Source organism: Phascolarctos cinereus, unplaced genomic scaffold (genome assembly GCF_003287225.1).
Source record: "Phascolarctos cinereus isolate Bilbo 61053 unplaced genomic scaffold, phaCin_HiC Scaffold_5;HRSCAF=322, whole genome shotgun sequence".
In the NCBI taxonomy this organism is placed as follows: domain Eukaryota; kingdom Metazoa; phylum Chordata; class Mammalia; order Diprotodontia; family Phascolarctidae; genus Phascolarctos; species Phascolarctos cinereus.
The window spans coordinates 139,764,548-139,774,438 of NW_027555958.1; the positions used below are offsets into that span (position 1 = coordinate 139,764,548).

Consider the following 9,891-nt stretch of genomic DNA (forward strand, 5'->3'; position numbering starts at 1 on the left):
TGACCAGATATCATCACTTCTAGCCTCCGATCATTTTGTAGATCTCCTAATTCTCCCCTCCACAGATTCCCAAGCTTTATTTTATAGACTTTTGTTTATAATGCAAGACAATTTACCAAGATGCCTAACACCTCCCACTGACAACCTAGTCATTCTCTCTGCCTTAGTACCCTATACAAACCCTGTTCCTGATGAGGATAGGATCTAGACCCCAAAAAGAAAAAATCCTCAACTTTCCCACATGGCCAAATCTCTGACGTTCACCTGAGGCTATAAGCCCATCAACTGGCCTTTCGTTGCAGCTACACCCAATCTCCCAATTCTGTTACCCTTAACCTAGCCTAGCCCTCCATTGTCTTACCTCCCTATGGCCCTTGGCCACTTCCCACCCTTAACCCTAGCTAGGCTCCATTCTCCCTTGGCCATGTGGTTCAGGTTCCTGGCATTCTATTACCTCACTGTCCCAACAAACTACTTGGCCACTCCTAGATCCCTCCCACAGTCTTTCTTTATATAAGGTCCATCTTGCCTCCATTAAGATGCTCACATTCTTATAATCTAGCCACTGCTCAGGTTTTTACAATCTAGCCAATAGGTCACAGGTGCTCAGATTCCTTAAGAGTCTGGCTAATATGGCAGATCTTTAATAAACCTTGTCTTTGGCTGAAAGAAGCCTTGGGTCGAATTCTTTCAGGCAGGACCAGTGTGTCGTGATTTTGGGATTTCAGCACCCCTAAACCTCTAGACCTCATCATTCCCAGTACCCTAGTGCTAGCTGTGTGACACCCTGAACTGCAATTCACTTGCTCTGATTAAAGATCTCAATTTTGTTGTAGTGACTGTTTTCATTTAAATTCAAGGTGACAGCCTTAATCTACTAAAGAAGAAAAGGGAAAAACACTTCAGTATCTTTGCCAAGAAAATTCTATGGACAGTATGATCCATGGGGTCACAAAGAGTTGGACAAAACTGAACCACTGAAAAACAACAACATTCGTATTCCAACTCCTTGGTGATTGCTCCAGGTGATCAAGGGTATGAATTCTCAAGATAGCTACCCAAGACTAGGAGTATAGTCTGTAACTATGGATCAAGTGATGATAACTATTCTGTATAGTATGTGAATCTATAACTATAATCTTGGTCTCATTAGCACCATGCTCTAATAAAATGAACTAAGCGGCTATTCAATATTAACCCAGATTACTTTTATTTTGGATTCATTTCCAAACAATTCTAAGTGAATAAATTTTCTGCATGAAGAAATTAGTGTATAATTTTAACAAAAGTACAAGTACTCTTATTGTTGCATCTTAAGTAAAACTTATACAAAAAGAATTTTTTGTACTTGACTTGCAATTTTGCTTTTCTTAGTAACTTTTCAAAAGCTTTACATTCAATGACAGTTGTGAGTGTTAAGTCATTTCAGTCACATCCAACTCTTCCTAATGTGACCCCATTTGAAGTTTTCTTAGCAACCATACTAGAGTGGTTTTCCATTTCCTTCTCCAGCTTATTTTACAGTTGAGGAAACTGAAACAAACACGGTTAAGTGATTTGCCCAGAGTCACAAAGCCAGATATTAACTCAGAAAGATGAGTCTTCCCAACCCCAGGCCTGGTGCTCTATCCACTGTGCCACTTAGCTGCCTAAATGATAGTACAACAAATGAAATGTGCATAGTAACTATTTACATTTAAGCTAATTGGTTTCAATTTATAAAATGTCATAACATTTTTAGTCATTACTCTAAATCCCAATCAGGATTCTTTGTCCTTTCATTCTTGCTCACTTTCCTCTGACATGGCCATTAATTCTACTTCTTTCTTGCTTTGCATTATTACACCCTGGTGTTTATGGATTTCTTTATATCCCTTATACGTGTTGGTCTTAATTTCATTATAATATTCCATTATATTAATATGCCACAATCTATTTAGCCAATATCCATTGTTGTTTGTTTAGGTTGCTGTCAGATTTTTGCAATTACATATGTTAATGATGGGGTGCTTGGGTGCTTGTACTGGGACCCCAATTCCAAGACCATATTTCTCCATAGCATCAGAAACACTATCTCTGGCAGTTTCTCCCCAGCCCAAGGACACCATGCCTAGCAGTTATTCATGAGTGGGCCTCAGCAACACACTTATTTCTCTTCCTGGTGCAGCTACAAACCACCCCTGAAGGAATTATTAATTTGAAATGGCTTTGAACTGGGTCATAAAGATATTCATACCCACGGGACTATCTATACTATCTCTCTACCTCATTATCTATATCCTGGACTCATTATACGTACTCTAGATTTAAGACATAAGTATACTCCCTACATCTATCTTGTCAAACAAGACACTAATTGGTGGCAGACTGGGCAACCCTCAGTTGGCCCTGACTGCTAGTTAACCTCGTGATATAGCAGACCTAAAAACCACACCTCTATGTTGCCCCTCCTTGGGCTTTTCCTGGTGAACTCTGGGTAAAACACCTGTGCAGCAGATACAAAAAGTCCATGTTCCTTTAAGAACTGACCACTCCTTAACCATTCCCCAATCCCACCCTAAATCATCTAGTTAGCATATTTGGCTCATGTTTTACTACAGTTTATCCTATATAAACTTTAACCAAACCTCTACAAGGTCACAGGTTTTTTAAGAATCCTTGCCCGCTGAAAAGCATAACAACAAATCTTTGCCAATTTGACTCAAAGAATGCTTGAGTCTGTGAATTTATTCCAGACAACCCTGTCCTGTACTCCAGTCTCAACCTCTCAGACAGCAATGTTATTATTGTCAAAAGGTTTTAAAGAGACAGGGGTTTTGATTATTTTTTTTTACACTTTCAGAGTATATTCCCAAAAGTGGAATTATTGGGTCAAAGGGTATGATTCTTTTTGTAACTTTTATTGCATATTACCAGCTTTCTCTCCAAAAATATTTTAAATATTTACAATTCTACTAGCAATGAACAAATGTACCTCTTTCACTACAACTCTGCTAGCATAGAGTTTTATAATTTGTAATTTTTTTTTACAAATTTGACGTGTAATGTGATACCTCAATGTTAAATTTATTTGAATCTCTTTGCTTATCAGTAAGGTCAAACTTTTTTCAAATGATTATTAATAATCTTTTCTTCTTCTTTTGAAATTTGTTCATATCATTTTACCATCTAGCCTTTTTCAATTGGGCACTTCTGCAACTTTTTAACATTTCTTACGCATCTTTAGATGTCAAGTTTTTATCTATCAGTTTCTGTAAGTATTTGCCCCAATTTATCTTTATTTTTAAGTATTTTCATAATGCATAATGTTTTCAATCTATTCATGCCCATCTAACTCCTCATATTTCCTCTTATTCTTAGAATTAAAAAATTAATCTCTCCATGATTGAGAAAAATGCTTTATTCTAATCCCTTATTTCTATACTTCTTTTTAATTTTTATCATCCAGTTGGAATTCACTGGACTGGTAATATTGTTTTAAAAAGAACACTGATAGTTTTGGTTTGGTTTGGTTTGAATGGCTTTGTTGTGGTCCAGGGGTTCTAGGAACCCCAAAATTCAAATGACACAGGTTCTGCCTCAAATGAATTCAACTTAAGCCTGCTTGCAGTCAGAGATAAGATTTATTAAAACACCTTAATGGAGCCAAGATGGACCTTTTAGACAGAAAGACTATGGGAAGATCTGGATGTGATCAAATAGTCTGGAATTGGGATGTAACAGAGGACCCAGAAGAGCCAGGTTGGCCTAGGAGTCTAGGTGGAATCAAGGAATGGTGGTCTAGAGTGGGGCCAGGTGCAGACAATGAGGGCTGGGCTAGGTTAGAAATAACAGAGAATTGGAGATTGGGGTAGGGTCAAAGCCACAATGCAAGGACAGCTGAAAGAATTATATTGAGATGAGCCTTAGGCTGTTGCTAGGGCCATGTGGGAGAGTTCAGGGGAAGCTGGGGAGTGGGTGGTTCCAGAGCCTATACCCTGTCAGCTTGATTTGCCAATTTGCCAAAGCTAGGGTAGAAGCACTTTTATGGTGCTTTTAGTCTTAAGTGCATGTGACACATATGCAATTAACTTACTTCATTTTTCTATGGATCTGTGAGCTGACTCATGTAAGTTTTACCTAAAATGGTGCAGATAATAACCTATGTTTCACTGTAGGCTTTTTTTGGGGGGGAGGGGGAATAAAAGACAAAACATTTTTAAGTTTTATAGGCATTACTAACATTTTCTTTATCACTTTTTTTATGTCTCCACAATCAACAAAACTCTGATTTGTAGCATTTGCTGATTTCTGAGGTATAAATGTTCACAGTGAAAATTTAACAATCTTTCTGAAGCCAGTGCAAGCAGGCTCTGGCACACCCCTGCCTACATGCTTTCTTGTCCCATTTAACAGAGGCAGTATAGTACCATGGAAAAAGCACTGTCTCTGGACTCAGAGGATCTGGCTTCAAATTTATTCTCTGTGTCACCATGGACCAGTCCCTTAACTGGCCTTACTTTATTCCTCTGAAAAATGAAGAAGTTGGAATAGATTACCTCTGAAGTCCCTTTAGCCTCTAGTTCTATGATTTGATCTGGTACTTTGGTAAGAGTTCCACTCAAAAACCTGAGAAACCTTCTCTGAGATCTTTTGATATTGCATGCATACTAATGGAACACACTTATTCTCTTTCATTAACTTACTATCCTAACTCCTCTTCCAACATATACCTCTCTGACAACTCCTTGCTGGTCAATTGGCATTGGTTATCAGAAATAAAATAGACCTGAGTTGAAAACAGAAGCTGGGAAAACTGGTTAGGAGGCCATTGCAGTGGTCTAGAAAGCCTGTAATTAGTAGTGTCTGACTAGGGTGATGGCAATGGGAATACAGGGTGGAGGACATTGTAAGAGATTTTGTGGAGGTAAAAGCCACAAAACTTGACAACCAATTGGATTCAGAAGATAAGAAAGAGGAAATCATCAAAGCTAATGCAAGATTTTCAACAAGGATAGGCTGAATGGTGATGCTGTTGACAGTAGAGGCAAGAATATAACTTCAGTAAGGAACATATTCAGTTTTAGTTAGGTAAAATAGTTAATCTCATTCACATGTATAAACACAAACATAGGCTAGGCTAGCCTTGTGCACAGGTGACTAATATTTGACATTTACATAATACTTAACATTATCTCATTTGATCCTCCTAACCACCAAGGAAAGTTAGGTGCCACCATTACACTTTAAAGATGATTAAGCTGATTCTCACCAATGCAAAGATCTAAGACATCTCCAAAGGTCTCACGATGGAAAATGCTATCCACATCCAAAGAAAGAACTATGGAGTTTGAATGCAGATCGAAGCACACTATTTGCTATTTTTTTTCCTTCTGTTTTGTTTTGTTTCCTCTTTCTGATGGTTCCTCCTATTGGTTCTAATTCTTCCTTACAACATCACTAATGTGAAAATATGCTTAATAGAAATGTGTATGTATAGGCTAACAAATAAATAAATAAATCACAGATAATATTTTTTTAAAAAAGATGATTAGGGTGATTAAGACAGACTCAGATGCTTAGAGAGGTTAGGTTACTTTCTCAGAGCCACACATCTAGAAGTGTCAAAGCAAATATTTGCACTCTAGTCTTCTTGACTTCAAGTTAAGTACTATTTCCACTAAACCATTCTGCTGCAATAGATCACATTGTAGACACATTCCTTTGTAGAATGATTTGATGAGTACTGGAACCACAAACACACTAAAAATCTCATCCATACAAGCCAGCCATAATGTCTGAAATGTCCTCAGGTCTAGATTAATTAATTTGGGTATTACCCTCTCGAAGAGTCTTCCTTTAAATGACAAACATCCCTGAGGAAAATTACAGTTTACTGTCTTATCCATCATTAACAGATCTGACTGTGAATGAGTTGCCTAGTAGCTCTCCTCTTCCACTTACCAGCTGGCATCAGGGCTTAGGAGAAATAGGAATTTTCACAATGGGGAAGAGGAAGAATATTTACAGAATATGCATGCTTCCTGGAACATTGAAGTGAGAAGTTCTGAGAAATCAAGGAGGCAGCATAAAGAGAGCTAGGGTAAGCACAAAAAAAGTGCTGCAATGGCAATCCAAGCTTATTTCATACTTGTGCCAAGGCTGACTTTAGCACTCAAGGCAGGGTTCTATGTTGCTTAAGGCCCAGTTTTTAATTGCAGAATTCAATGTGTCACCCAATACTCAAGGTTGGAGAAGAGGAGTATAACAACAATAAATAACAAATCTAGGCGATTTTGAGTTTTAAAATGCACTTACCACACATTACGTCGTTTGATCCTCACAACAACACTGCGGGGTAGCCTCCAAATTCAGGTGTTATTTTTTTTTCCATTTTACAGAACAAGAAGGGAGACTAGGAAATTATTTGCTCCATTGTCCTTGTATCTTCATCATTTGGTGCAGTGCCTAACACATTAGTAGACACATTTCTTAACCTTGAAAGACTAAGATCAATGCAAAGACCAACCATGATTCCAGAGAACAGGGGATGAAGAATGCTACCCACCTCCTCACAGAAAGTGACGGATAAAGACATAGAATAAGTCATATGTTTTTACATGGCCACTTTGGGAATTTAATTTGCCTGACCATGTATATTTCTTATAAGGTTTTTGTTTTTCTTTTTTTTTCCCCAATGGGAGGGGAGATTGTGGAAGAGAGAGAAAATAAATGTTCACTAATTAAATAAAAATAATTTTAAGTGCTTGTTTATTGATAGGTTGATTGATTGCTTGGTCCCAGGGCAAAAATTATTTATGTGTTCCCCTCCCAGCCCCAGGCCCCTAAAAGAAAAAAACAAAACAGGAACAAGTTTCCAGGACAAGGACAATTGTTTTTAATGCAGTTTAAAAAGGCAGAATAAAAGTGTGGCTACTATCTCTGTTGCTGAAGGTGTTCAAAGCTAAACTCGGCCATTCTGATAGCTATGAAGCACCTAAATACATAATTCTAGCACAGGGACTTTTGAAATTTGTGTAGATAGATTTTACTCAAAGGTACCTAGGTGGCATAGTAGATAAAGTGCTGGGCCTGGAGCCAAAAAGACCTGAGTTCAAATCTAGCCTCAGATACTTACTAGCTGAGTGACCCTGGGCAAATCACTTAACCTTGTTTGCCTCTGTTTCCTCAATCTATAAAATGAGCTAGGGAAGGAAATGGCAAACCATGCCAGTATCTCTACCAAGAAAGCCCCAAATGGGGCCATGAAGAGTCAGACATGCCTGAAATGACTGAACAACAACAATTTGACTCAAAAGATATTAGCCACATAAAAGGCAAAGAGAAAAGCTGCCGAATTTGAGAAAAATTGATTTGGTAACATAATCACAAATAACCTCAACATAGATTAAAACACACACACACACACACACACACACACACACACACACACACACACATACACATACACACACAGAAACACACACACACACACACACACACACATACACAGAAAATATCACAGAATTGTGACCATTCCATTCATTAAAGATGCTGATATTCTCCAAGCACACATTTTGCAAGAATACTTAAGGTAGAAAGAATGAGCTTTGATCTAACACAGATGAATGAAATTTCAAAGCTGAGACATCAAACACCCCATATCCACCAAAGAGTTCATATTAGCTTGGAGACTTCTAAAGCCATATGCAGTCTATCCCAACAGCTCACTGGTTAGAGGTCAATTGTGTTCATTAATGAAAAATTATCATTTGGTGGTCTGAGCTCAATCCAACACTCATGGAGCAATTGGTATTATCACTATTGGTACTATCACTACCACTATTCATGGAATCAGGAAAAGTTTGAAGTCTAAATACCTAAATAGCCTCTCAATCTATCGATCAACAAGTATCTACCAAGTGCCTACTGTGTCCTTTGACCCTGTACAAGGCACTAGAGATACAAATACAATCCTTGACCTCAAGGAACTAACATTCTTTGGGGAAAACAATAGTTACACATAGAAGCATATACAAAATAAATACAAGGTAATTTGGGTGGTTGAGTTATTAACAGTTGGGAAGATTAGGAAAAGGCTGACCTAGGACACAATGTTTAGCTGATCTATGAAGCATCCTAGGACTCCTAAGAGGCAGAAGTGAGGAGGGAGTATATTCTAGTCATGAGCATGGAGACAGGAAATGGAATGGAATGCAGAATGCAGTGTATGAGGAACAGCAAGAGCAGTTTGGTTGAAACAAAGAATGTGTATGGGGGAGTGATGTATAATTACTGGAAAGGTAGGCTGAAGACATATTTCAAAGCACTTCAAATATAAGCATACATAGAACATAGGCTGGGTATGCTTGGGTTTACTGGAAGACACAGCCCACATTCTGCCTATTCCTAAGGTTTTTAAATACCAAAGAGAAGAATTGGGACATCATTATCTCCTGTACCAGATTACAGTTCTTTAACAGAGCTTGGCATAGAGGAACTTGAACTTGTGATTTTTGCTTTTGAGATCAATTCTGAACATAAAGGGAGCGAGGTTGGAGGGAGGAGTTGCCTGAAAGCTTGGGAAAATCACTTTAAGTGGTCTATATTCTAGCCAAACTATCCTTGCTGTTCCTCAGTCAGAACATTCCATGCATCCTCTCCACGCTTTTGTATAGCCTGTCTGCCATGTCTGGAATGCAGTACCACCTTATCTCTGCCTCTTAGAATCCATAGCTCCCTTCAAAGCTCAATTCAAGTATCTTGTTTTGCATGATTTTTCCCCCTGATGCCTTCTTCTGCTACAGTCTACCTCCATATTACCTTTTATTTACTTTGTGTATATATGTTATATACATCCACCTCTCACCCAATTCTCACCTGTGGCTTTAAGAAGTGCAGTAGTCACGGCCCAGTAAAATTTTGGCAGAGAAGTCAAACCAGGTTGAGGGTAACCAACAGGCCTCAAATGTGGTAGGCCTTGTAAGTTAGGGGGATGTCCACCCAAGCATGTGAAAACTTCCCCCGGGAGAATGGGTGTCCCAACGGCCATGAAGGTGGATGAAGCAAGTATTCTGAGGTGCTTAGAGCTTGGTCAGACAACAAAGACACCAAGGTCATCCACTGCATGCTAGACCATTGCCAGTCATCTTCACTTTTGTGCTGCCACTGGACTTCAATGACACCAGAAGAGAGAGTGAGGCTGATGACTTTGTACAACTCTGCCTGACTTAGATCCAATTCATGCACAAGTCAAGACATCACCCATGATGTCACTGGTCCACTTAAAAAAACAAAGAATGGGGGCAGCTAGGTGGTGCAGTGGATAGAGCACTGGGCCTGGAGTCAGGAGAACCTGAGTTCAAATCCCACCTCAGACACATAACAATTACTAGCTGTGTGACTCTGGGTAAGTCACTTAATCCCAATTGCCTCACCAATTAAAAAAAAAAAACGAAGGATGACTAATAACACACAACAACAACTTATATGTGTTATACATATTCAGTGTATACATGTTTCCCCTGATAGAAGGGGATCCCAGGCATTGAGGGCAAAAACCATTACTTTTTTGTCACTGTATTGTGAAAACCTAGCACAATGACTGGCACATAACATTTGCTTACCAACTTATTATTGATTCTTTTAAAAATTAAAAGGGGGCAGGGGGGTGGCTGTGGAATTTTCAAAGCAGGTTTCTTTAAGGCATATGAGGAGCTGATTCAAATTTAAAAGAACAAGAGCCATTCTCCAGTGCATAAATGATCAAAGGATATGAATAGACAGTTCTCAGAAGGAGAAAAAGCAGCTATCAACAATTATATGGGGGGGGGAATGCTCCTTATATTCAATTTTGCAAAGTTCAGAATAAAAATAAAACAAAATAAAATTGCTTCTTTCCAGGGAAATATT

The 9,891-nt window shown here is 38.6% G+C and overlaps 1 pseudogene; it reads right to left on the reverse strand.

Moving 5' to 3' along the window:
- Positions 1-9,031, reverse strand: part of LOC110197618 (elongation factor 1-beta pseudogene) — a 54,497-nt pseudogene extending 45,466 nt beyond the window's left edge.
- Between the last annotated feature and the right edge of the window lie 860 nt (positions 9,032-9,891).